This window comes from Bombina bombina, chromosome 4, assembly GCF_027579735.1.
Source record: "Bombina bombina isolate aBomBom1 chromosome 4, aBomBom1.pri, whole genome shotgun sequence".
NCBI lineage: Eukaryota > Metazoa > Chordata > Amphibia > Anura > Bombinatoridae > Bombina > Bombina bombina.
The window spans coordinates 850,913,766-850,925,995 of NC_069502.1; the positions used below are offsets into that span (position 1 = coordinate 850,913,766).

At 36.4% G+C, this 12,230-nt stretch overlaps 1 protein-coding gene across 1 annotated transcript in view; it reads left to right on the top strand.

The window, feature by feature from the left end:
* Positions 1-50: 50 nt before the first annotated feature.
* LOC128657285 (gastrula zinc finger protein XlCGF26.1-like) overlaps positions 51-12,230 on the top strand; it is a 75,499-nt gene continuing 63,319 nt past the window's right edge. Inside the window, exon 1 of the mRNA XM_053711566.1 lies at positions 51-115. The gene's annotated coding sequence lies outside the window, so the exon portion shown is untranslated. The remainder of the gene's footprint in view (positions 116-12,230) is intronic.

Below are 12,230 nucleotides of genomic sequence, written 5' to 3' on the forward strand. Positions count from 1 at the left end.
ACTTGTGACATCACCGGTTTCTACTGCTGAAAAGGAACTAGCTACTAAACTATCAGGAAACATAAGGGGTGGAGTTATCGTCTCAGTCAGCACCTACTTGCGTATGTATAGTGCGGTAAGTACACGATGCACATACTGTGTGTAATTGTGTCATGTGTGTAATATGTGTAACTCACTGTTTGATATGATTGTGTACCTTTGTAGTGTTATGTGACTGTGTATAAGGTGCTGGGGAGAGGCGTGTGAGACAAATCTATAGTGTTATATGACTGTGTATAAGATGCTGGGGAGAGGTGGTGTGAGTGTGAGACAGATCTGTAGTGTTATATGACTGTGTATAAGATGCTGGGGAGAGGTGGTGTGAGTGTGAGACAGATCTGTAGTGTTATATGACTGTGTATAAGATGCTGGGGAGAGGTGGTGTGAGTGTGAGACAGATCTGTAGTGTTATGTGCCTGTGTATAAGGTGCTGGGGAAAGGTGGTGTGAGTGTGAGACAGATCTGTAGTGTTATATGCCTGTGTATAAGGTGCTGGGGAGAGGTGGTGTGAGTGTGAAACAGATCTGTAGTGTTATATACCTGTGTATAAGGTGCTGGGAAGAGGTGGAGTGAGTGTGAGACAGATCTGTAGTGTTATGTGCCTGTATATAAGGTGCTGGGGAGAGGTGGAGTGAGTGTGAGACAGATCTGTAGTGTTATATGACTGTGTATAAGATGCTGGGGAGAGGTGGTGTGAGTGTGAGACAGATCTGTAGTGTTATATGACTGTGTATAAGATGCTGGGGAGAGGTGGTGTGAGTGTGAGACAGATCTGTAGTGTTATATGACTGTGTATAAGATGCTGGGGAGAGGTGGTGTGAGTGTGAGACAGATCTGTAGTGTTATATGACTGTGTATAAGATGCTGGGGAGAGGTGGTGTGAGTGTGAGACAGATCTGTAGTGTTTATGTGACTGTGTATAAGATGCTGGGGAGAGGTGGTGTGAGTGTGAGACAGATCTGTAGTGTTATGTGCCTGTGTATAATGTGCTGGGGAGAGGTGGTGTGAGTGTGAGACAGATCTGTAGTGTTATAGGCCTGTGTATAAGGTGCTTGAGAGAGACAGTGTGAGGCAGATGGTACCTCTCTATAGTGTTTTATGTTATATAATGTGCTAGAGAGGGGGCTATGTTTGTATATAAGACAGCATCCTCTAATATTAAATATCTCAATATAAGGGAGGGGGGGCGGCTGTGTGTGTAAAACAGAGGGAACATCTATATAACATTGTATGTATGTGTGTGTGTGTGATATATATATATATATATATATATATATATATATATATATATATATATATATATATATTTATATATATATATTTATTGTGGGGGGCTTTGTGTGTGAGACAGGGAACCTCTATAATTTTATATATCTGTATCTAAGGTACAAAGGGGGGGGGGGGTTGCTGTGTGAGTGAGACAAAGGGAACCTTTCTATAATATTATATATCTGTGTATAAGGTACCCAGGAGACTATGTGTGTGACAGAGGGGATACCTGTATAATGGGTACTAGGGAGGGGTTGTGTGCGTGAGGCAGAAGAAATGTCTCTGCAATTGCAATACAATATGTATGTTATAGAAAATTATACAAAAATCTAACTTTTTTGCATTTGGTATATTTATGTAAACTAAATTTAGATGGTACTTTTCTGTAGTGTTATATGTCTATGTATCAAAGGCTGTATGTGTAACAGATGGTACCTTTCTATAGTATTATATTGCTGTGTGTAATAGATGGTAGCTCTCTATTGTGTTATATGTCTATGTATACGGTGCTGGGAGTGCTGTATGTGTGCATGTAACTGATTTTAACTCTCTATAGTGTTCTATGTCTGAGTATAAGGCTCTAGGTAAGGGCTGTGTGTGTGAGCAGAGAGAACGTTTCTAATATATATATATATATATATATATATATATATATATATATATATATATCTCTATCAATGTAAATATTTGCATAGGAAATTAGTACATCTAAGCAAGTATCCCCGCTTGCTTTCCCCAGAAATTCTTAATATGCAATGCTTCCAATGCACAAGAGAATTGTGGGTAAGATATGCAAATTAGGTATGCAAATACTCAGTTTTTTTGCTTCAAAAATACTGTTTTAACACAGCTATCCTTTTAAACAGGAATATGACAGCAAACCAGAAATCACTCACTATACAAGCCTGTTTCGTTCTTTTTGGAACTCATCAGTAGGAGACAGATTTCTGGTTGCTGCATTGGAAAAGCTATTTTCATGGTTAAACCAAAATTCATTAAAATTACGGGGGGAGATAAAAAACTGAAATTAAAATCCTCCATGTCTCAAAATTAAATCGATGTAAATATTTGCATAGGAAATTAGTACATCTAAGCAAGTATCCCCGCTTGCTTTCCCCAGAAATTCTTAATATGCAATGCTTCCAATGCACAAGAGAATTGTGGGTAAGATATGCAAATTAGGTATGCAAATTCTCAGTTTTTTTGCTTCAAAAATACTGTTTTAACACAGCGATCCTTTTAAACAGGAATATGACAGCAAACCAGAAATCACTCACTATACAAGCCTGTTTCGTTCTTTTTATCTCTCTATCTATCTATCTATCTCTCTATCTATCTTTGTTTAGAGCCAACAATGTGTACAGCTTCAAAAGAAAAAAAAAAAAAAAGCATAACAAAAAATACGGATACATAAATTTGTTGCCATGCAAGGCGCATTTAGATACATACAAAGCATGAAATAAAGGTATCAGATTCTTATTCAAATACACTAAAATTATTAGATTCCTTTTAGCCTACACATTGTTGAGTTTTTTTTATATTATACCTAAAAAAAAAAAAAAAAAAAAAATACAAAACTAAACCACGTTATCAAATAATAACTTCAATGCAAAACCAATTTTGAATACTAGGAATTATCTAGATTATTCAAAATGAACCATGTTTTGCGAAGAAAAAAAAAAAAGCGCTTCGGCATTGGTACCTACTGCCGGTCTCAACCAGACGATATCCATTCAGCTGGAAAATCCCCTAATAATACCAATTCCATAAAACTTTCTGAGCTCAAAAAGGGGGAAAGAATACACTTTTGGATATACAATGGGTAGGATTTAATTATAGGTAACCAGCCAATAATAAACTTATTTTATTTTTCCTTCAGAAACTTTGTATTATAAGATTCAAAAATGATTTGATTTTGGATTTCTTGGATAACAAGATTCAAAGAAGGGACACACTTAGCCTTCCAATTTTTAACAATTAAATGTCTAATCAACAATATTACAGTGTTTAAAAAATTCTTCTGTATTGAGGAAAAAAATATTTTCTGGCTCCAACCTCATATTTAATTCATAATATTTATCTAACCAAAAAACCACCTTCTTCCATAGTTGTAACATCTTCGGACAATACCAGAACATATGCAATAAATCTGCTAAGGGAGATGAACACCGAGGACAATTAAAACTTTGCTGGGGAAAAAGCCTAGCGAGCCTAGCTGGAGTTAGATAATTATTTATAAGTTTAAAATGTGATTCCCTCCAACTCATCGAGATTTGATATTTACTTATCATAGTGCAGCTTGCTGTATTTTTTTCAATGTCTAAATTTGGAAAGTAAAATAGCCAGGTCTCGCATGTCTTATTCAGCTAGGATAGACTTTGTTTAGTAAGCATTATGTCATACATAAGAGATATAGATGTGATACCAATCCTAAAATGTTGTATCCAAGTGTTAACATCAGACCATGCACCATCTCTACTAAAATCTCACCTCCACTCTATATATCTATCTAGTGTCTAATTTGTAAATAAGCATAAAAGTTATTTCTAGGAAGATCAAACTTTTGCACGAAATTCTCAAAGGTTACAATATATCCATTAGCCGATAATAATTGATGGATAGCATTAAGTCCTTTTTCAGCCCATGTCTTAAATACTAACTGATTAATCTCTGGTATAAAATTAACTGCCTATTATTGGTAGGAACTCTGAAAAGGTGTAGTCTATTTCTAGAATAGCACACATGTTTTGTCAAGCTATAATAATATTTTTCAATGATAGAAGGCCAGTTATATTTGCGGGTAATTTTTTAACTGGACAGTGTAAAATGGCTTTTAAAGAAAAAGGGTATGACAAATTAACTTTCCAGATCATTAAAAGAAAAAAATGTTAGAATCTGCCAGCCAGTCTATAGCAATTTTAGCCAAAATGGCGATATTATATAAATTGATATTAGGCAGTGCCAGCCCGGCCATATTATAGGGCTGCATCAGTTTTTTCAACGATATGCGAGATTTCTTATTTTTCCATATAAATTTATAAAACGGCGTATAGATCGTTCGAAGATCACCAGAGGGTATCAAAAGAGGGATATTTTGTAAAGGGTATAACAAGCGTGGAAAGACAGTTGTTTTAACTACATTCACCCTTGCAGTTATTGACATGGGAAGCTGTACCCAAGATTCTGAGTCCAATTTAATTTTCTGAATAAGAGGGGAAAAGTTCAAATCATACCAAGTTTTTGGATTAATATTAAGAAATATGCCCAAATATTTAAGAGTATCCACTACTTTAAACGGAAGCTTTTGCATACTATTTCTTGTTTTTTTTTAACCCACATGAATTCACTCTTTTTACAATTGATTTTATAACCTGAGAAGGAACTAAGTCTCTAAACATGATAAGACTATTGGAATTTCTTGTACTGTATTCTCAACAAAAATCAACAAGTCATCTGCGTATAAGAGAATCTTAAGATTATGCTCCCCAAATCTAACCCCCTTGATAGTATTCCTCAGCCAGATTGCTAGGGGTTCCACTGCAATATTAAAAAGTAGGGGAGAAAGTGGACACCCCTGTCTCTTACCTCTACCCAGCGTTATCTGCGGTGAAAGAACCCCGTTAATTAAGAGATATGATATTGGGTGGTTATAGAGATTCTGGACAAATTGCATAAATTGATTCTTAAATCCAAATTCTGATAGAGCTCTAAAAAGATGTTTCCAGGTAATTGAATCAAAGGCTTTTTCAGCATCCAACGTAACAATTGCCGAGTCAACTCTAGATTGCCTCCGATTACTTTCAGAATTCCACATATAATCCAGATAATTTATAACTTTCCAAATATTCTTAGATGAATTCCTTGTTAACATAACACCTGATTGATCTATATGAATAAGCTTATCCAGACATTTAGAAAATCTATCAGAAATAATAGCAGTAAGAATTTTATAATCAGCATTTAGGACTGATATGGGTCCGTAAGAGGCCAGTTCCTCCATATGTTTATCTTTTTTCAAGATTAGTGATATATTTGCTGCTGAGAAAAATTTAGAAGGCAGAGTATTCAGACTAAAATAGCTATTAAACAATTTCTCAAGCGTAAATTTGATATATTCCGCTAATATTTTCAAATATTCTGCTGGTAGACCGTCAGGACCAGCAGCTTTATTTAACTTAGCCTTATCTATGCCCTTAATAATCTCATCTACTGTGATTGGGCTGTTTAATGCAGATAAATCTGCTTCTGAAATTTTAGGGGTCTTAATATTAGACCAAAAATTCTCTTGATTTAAAATATTAATATCTGGACTAGAGTATAGCTTTTGATAATAGCGATAAAAAGCCTTACTAATCTCTTCCAGTTCTGTGTATCTGTGCTTTTCTTCCCGAATAGCTAGAATATAATTTTTCCTCCTTTCTATTTTGTACCAATTTTGCTAAATGTTTAGCTGAGCAGCCATGGAAGCCTCTGAAATGTAGATTAATCTTAAGCTCGTGCTTGCCTGGCTTTAATATATTTATCCCAATTAATATCACTATGCTCCGCATAAAATCTTCTACAAGCATTTCTTACTTGATTAGAAAGTTGAGTTTCAAGAGCATTAGCTTTCTTTTTCTTTATACACAAATATGCCTTGATCTCCCTACGCAAAAAATGCTTTAGAGGCTTCCCAATATGTCTCGATTTTATCATAATAGGAGATGTTATAAATACAGTAGTCTTTTCACTTCTGTTTTAACCATTGTTTAAATCTAACATTATTGTAAAGATATTTAGGAAAAAAAAAACTTTGACTTTTATCCTTAGGCCGGGTCACTGTATCAAAGGAAACAGAGATAATAGCATGGTCTGATATCATTATGTCATTTATACATGTGTCCGTTTTTAAGACAGATAATGATTCTGCAATTAATAAAAAGTCTATTCTTGAAAAGGTTTTGTGCACTTTAGATTCACATGTGTATATATGCGTGCATCCGGATTTTTTATTCTCCAGATATCTATTAATTTTAGTTTATGACAAAATTTCTTAAAATATTTAGCTTGCTTATAATACTCAGCCCTGTTTTTGGACAAAGTGACATATTAAAATCCCCACCAATAATAAGATTTTGACTAATATAAGGAAACAGCTTAGTCTTAATTTTCTCCCAGAATACTGGCGAGAACATATTTGGTCCATATATATTGCACAGAACTAATCTAGTATCATTGATTTGAATATGTGCTAGAATATATCTAGCATCCTCATCTTTTTCCACACTAATAATCTTATGTGAGATTTTTATTTATGAGGATTGCAACACCACTTTTTCTAACAGTACATGGAGTAGCTAGTACTTCACCTACCCATTTAGATTTAAGTTTTGGGATTTCCTTATCTTTAAGATGCGTTTCTTGTAAGAACACTATACTAGGATCTAGTTTACCCAATCTTTTAATTACAAGTTTACGCTTATTTGGTGAGATTATCCCTCCAATATTCCAAGAAATAATTTTAAAATTGCCTATAGGCTCCACTCGAGACCCGACCCAGGGAGGGCATGAAAAACAGTGGGGGGGGGGGGGGAGAGAGGGGGGGAATAAAAAAATAAAAAAAATTATCACCATCATAAAATAAAAACAACAAAAAACTAGCAAGCTCATTTTCTATATCATAAATTATAGGGACCTTAATAAACATATACCTGGCCATAAGATTCAGTCATAATACAGCATATGGAAATAACGTACTGCGTAGTTACACATCTGACCACTTAATGTGTTGTTTTCTATCAATAAATAACTTCCTCAACAGTGTTTAAAACAATCCTCTTACCATTATCCTCTATAACAATTCTAGCAGGATATAACATTTGTGCTTTTACCCCCGTCTTTATTAATTGTGTACAAAAAGGAGCCATATTTTTTCTCTTATAGGCCGTCTCGTTCGAAAAGTCTTGAAATAATAATATGTTTTTATTTTCAATAGTAAATACTTCAAATTGCTTAAATAATCTTAAAGTCTCCATTTTATCCTGGAATCTCAGGAATTTAAAAATACACATTCTTGCTCTTATTGTACCATCTTCATTAAATTTTTTAGGACCCATCCTGTCTGCCCTCTCTATAGCTAGGGGGAGTTGTGCAGCGGGGAAACCCAATAATTGGGGTAATATATTAGATGTAAAATGTAGAAGGTTGTCATACTCTGAACTTTCGGGGAGACCCACTATTCGAATATTATTGCACCTGGATCGATCCTCCAGGCGTAGTTGCAGATTCTGGATTTTAGTATCCGGCTTAACTAGTATATTCTCCTGATTGTTAACTAGATCTTCTAAGTTGGAGATTCTATTCTCCGCTTCTTCCATTCTTTGGGCAAATTGCTTTACTTTGGCAGAAATAGCAACTAACTCCGATGAGATACCTGTTAATTCTTTTTCTTTCATGTAATTGGCAAGAGTCCATGAGCTAGTGACATATGGGATATACAATCCTACCAGGAGGGGCAAAGTTTCCCAAACCTCAAAATGCCTATAAATACACCCCTCACCACACCCACAATTCAGTTTTACAAACTTTGCCTCCTATGGAGGTGGTGAAGTAAGTTTTTGTGCTAAGATTTCTACGTTGATATGCGCTTCTCAGCATTGTTGAAGCCCGATTCCTCTCAGAGTACAGCGAATGTCAGAGGGACGTGAAGGGAGTATCACTTATGAATACGATGATTTCCCTAACTGGGTCTATTTCATAGGTTCTGTTATCGGTCGTAGAGATTCATCTACCTCCCTTTTCAGATCGACGATATACTCTCAATTTACCATTACCTCTACTAATAACTGTTTTAGTACTGGTTTGGCTATCTGCTATATGTGGATGGGTGTCTTTTGGTAAGTATGTTTTTTATTACTTAAGACACCTCAGCTATGGTTTGGCACTTTATGCATTTATATAAAGTTCTAAATATATGTATTGTACTTATATTTGCCATGAGTCAGGTTCATGTATTTCCTTCTGCAGACTGTCAGTTTCATATTTGGGGAATATAAACATTTTAAGAAATTTATTTCTTACCTGGGGTTTAGTCTTTTTTTTCAATTGACTACTTCTTGCTATTGCGGGTATTAGGCCCGCGGGTGCGTCAAAGGCTAAACTTTATTGCGTCATTCTTGGCGCGAAAATATTTTTGGCGTGAAAAAATAAGTTTATGACACAACTTCGTCATTTCCGGCGTCATACGTGACGCCGAGACCTTTCACACGGCGTCGTCATTAGTGACGCAAGTGTGTCATTTCCGGTTATTTTTGGCGCCAAAAAAGTTTACGTTACGTTGTGCGTCATACTTGGCGCCAAACTTTTTCATTATTTCAATACCCCATTGATGTTTGCCTCTTGCTTTTTTCTCTATCAGAGGCCTATGCTTTTGCATTTTTTCCCATTCCTGAAACTGTCATATAAGGAAATAGATAATTTTGCTTTATATGTTGTTTTTTCTTTTACATTGTGCAAGATGTCCCATTCTGATCCTGTCTCAGAAGTTTCTGCTGGAACATTGCTGCCTGACATCGGTTCTACCAAAGCTAAGTGCATTTGTTGTAAAATAGTAGAAATTATTTCACCGAATGTCATTTGTAATAGTTGTCATGATAAACTTTTACATGCAGATAGTGTTTCCATCAGTAATAGTACATTGCCAGTTGCAGTTCCTTCAACTTCTAATGTGCATGATATACCTGTAAATTTTAAAGATTCTATTCTGAAGGCTTTTTCTGCATTTTCACCTTCTAATAAACATAAAAGGTCTTTTAAAACTTCTCATTTAGCTGATGAAATTTCAAATGACCAACAACATAATAATTTATCCTCTTCTGATGAGGATCTATCTGAGACAGAAGATCCTTCCTCAGACCTTGACACTGACAAATCTACTTATTTATTTAAAATAGAGTATATGCGTTCTTTATTAATAGAAGTGTTAATTACTTTGGATATTGAGGTAACCAGTCCTATTGACGTTCAGTCTAATAAACGTTTAAATGCTTTTTTTAAACCTGCTGTGGTTTCTCGAGGGGTTTTTGCTATTTCTGATATGATTTCTAGGGAATGGAATAAGCCAGGTACTTCTTTTATTCCTTCTTCAAGGTTTAAAAAATTGTATTCTTTACCAGCAAAATCTATAGATTTTTGGGAAAAGATCCCCAAAGTTGATGGTGCTATTTCTACTCTTGCTAAACATACCACTATTCCTATGGAAGATAGTACTTCCTTTAAGGATCCTTTTAGATAGGAAGCTTGAATCTTATCTAAGGAAGGCCTATTTATATTCAGGTCATCTTCTCAGACCTGCTATTTCTTTGGCTGATGTTGCGGCTGCATCAACTTTCTGGTTGGAGAATTTAGCGCAACAAGAATTGGATTCTGACATATCTAGCATTATTCGCTTACTGCAACATGCTAATCATTTTATTTGTGATGCCATTTTTGATATTATCAAAATTGATGTTAGATCCATGTCTTAAGCTGTATTAGCTAGAAGAGCTTTGTGGCTTAAATATTGGAATGCTGATATGACATCTAAATCTAGATTACTATCTCTTTCTTTCCAAGGTAATAATTTATTTGGTTCTCAGTTGGATTCTATTATTTCAACTATCACTGGAGGAAAAGGAGTTTTTCTGCCTCAGGATAAAAAACCTAAGGGTAAATCTAAGGCTTCTAACCGTTTTCGTTCCTTTTGTCAGAATAAGGAACAAAAACTCAATCCTCCTCCCAAGGAATCTGCTTCCAATTGGAAGCCTTCCTCAAATTGGAATAAATCCAAGCCATTTAGGAAACCAAAGTCAGCCCCTAAATCCGCATGAAGGTGCGGCCCTCATTCCAGCTCAGCTGGTAGGGGGCAGATTAAGGTTTTTCAAGGATTTTTGGATAAAATCTGTCCAAAATCATTGGATTCAGAGCATTGTCTGTCTAGGGTATTGAATAGGATTCAAAGTAAGACCTCCTGTGAGAAGATTTTTTCTCTCACGTATCCCTGTAAATCCAGTAAAAGCTCAGGCTTTTCTGAAGTGTGTTTCAGACCTGGAGTCTTCAGGGGTAATCATGCCAGTTCCTCCTCAGGAACAAGGTTTGGGGTTTTATTCAAACCTATTCATTGTACCAAAGAGAGAAAATTTGTTCAGACCAGTTCTGGATCTGAAAATTTAGAATCGTTATGTAAGAGTACCAACTTTCAAGATGGTGACTATAAGGACTATTCTGCCTTTTGTTCAGCAAGGACATTATATGTCCACAATAGACTTGCAGGATGCATACCTTCATATTCCGATTCATCCGGAACACTATCAGTTTCTGAGATTCTACTTTCTAGACAAGCATTACCAATTTGTTGCTCTTCCATTTGGCCTAGCAACAGCTCCAATAATCTTTTCAAAGGTTCTGGGTGCCCTACTATTTGTAATCAGAGAACAGGGTATTGCGGTGTTTCCTTATTTGGACGATATCTTGGTACTAGCTCAGTCTTTACGTACTGCAGAATCTCACACGAATCAACTAGTGTTGTTTCTTCGGAAACATGGTTGGAGGATCAATTTACCAAAAAGTTTCTTGATTCCTCAGACAAGGGTCACCTTTTTAGGCTTCCAGATAGATTCAGTGTCCATAACTTTGTCTCTTATAGACAAGAGACATTTAAAATTGGTTGCAGCATGCCGGCACCTTCAGTCTCAGTCATTCCCTTCAGTGGCTATGTGCATGGAAGTTTTAGGTCTCATGACTGCAGCATCGGACGCGATCCCCTTTGCTTGTTTTCACATGAGACCTCTACAGCTTTGCATGCTGAATCAATGGTGCAGGGATTATACAAAGATATCACAATTAATATCCTTGAATCCCAATGTACGACACTCTCTGACATGGATAGATCACCATCGTTTGGTTCAAGGGGCTTCTTTTGTTCGACCAACCTGGACTGTGATCTCAACAGATGCGAGTCTTTCAGGTTGGGGAGCTGTTTGGGGATCTCTGACAGCACAAGGGGTTTGGAAATCTCAAGAGGTGAGATTACCAATAAATATTCTAGAACTCCGTGCAATTCTCAGGGCTCTTCAGTTCTGGCCTCTGCTAAAGAGAGAACCGTTCATTTGTTTTCAGACAGACAATATCACAACTGTGGCTTATGTCAATCATCAGGGTGGGACTCACAGTCCCCAAGCTATGAAAGAAGTATCTCGGATACTTGCTTGGGCGGAATCCAGCTCCTGTCTAATCTCTGCGGTGCATATCCCAGGTGTAGACAATTGGGAGGCGGATTATCTCAGCCACCAGACTTTACATACAAGGGAGTGGTCTCTCCATCCAGATGTGTTTTCTCAGATTGTTCAGATGTGGGGTCTTCCAGAGAGAGATCTCATGGCCTCTCATCTAAACAAGAAACTTCCCAGATACCTGTCCAGGGCCAGGGATGTTCAGGCGGAAGCAGTGGATGTGCTGACACTTCCTTGGTGTTATCATCCTGCTTACATCTTCCCGCCTTTTAGTTCTCCTTCCAAGAGTGATCTCCAAAATCATCATGGAACAGTATTTTGTGTTGCTGGTGGCTCCAGCATGGCCACACAGGTTTTGGTATGCGGATCTTGTTCGGATGTCCAGTTTTCCGCCTTGGCCACTTCCGTTACGGCCGGACCTACTATCTCAAGGTCCATTTTTCCATCAGGATCTCAAATCATTAAATTTGAAGGTATGGAAATTGAACGCTTAGTTCTAAGTCATAGAGGTTTCAGACTCGGTGATTAATACTATGTTACAAGCTCGTAAATCTGTCTCTAGAAAGATTTATTATAGAGTTTGGAAGACTTACATTTCATGGTGTTCTTCTCATAATTCTCCTGGCATTCTTTTAGAATTCCTAGAATTTTACAGTTCCTTCAGGATAGTTTGGA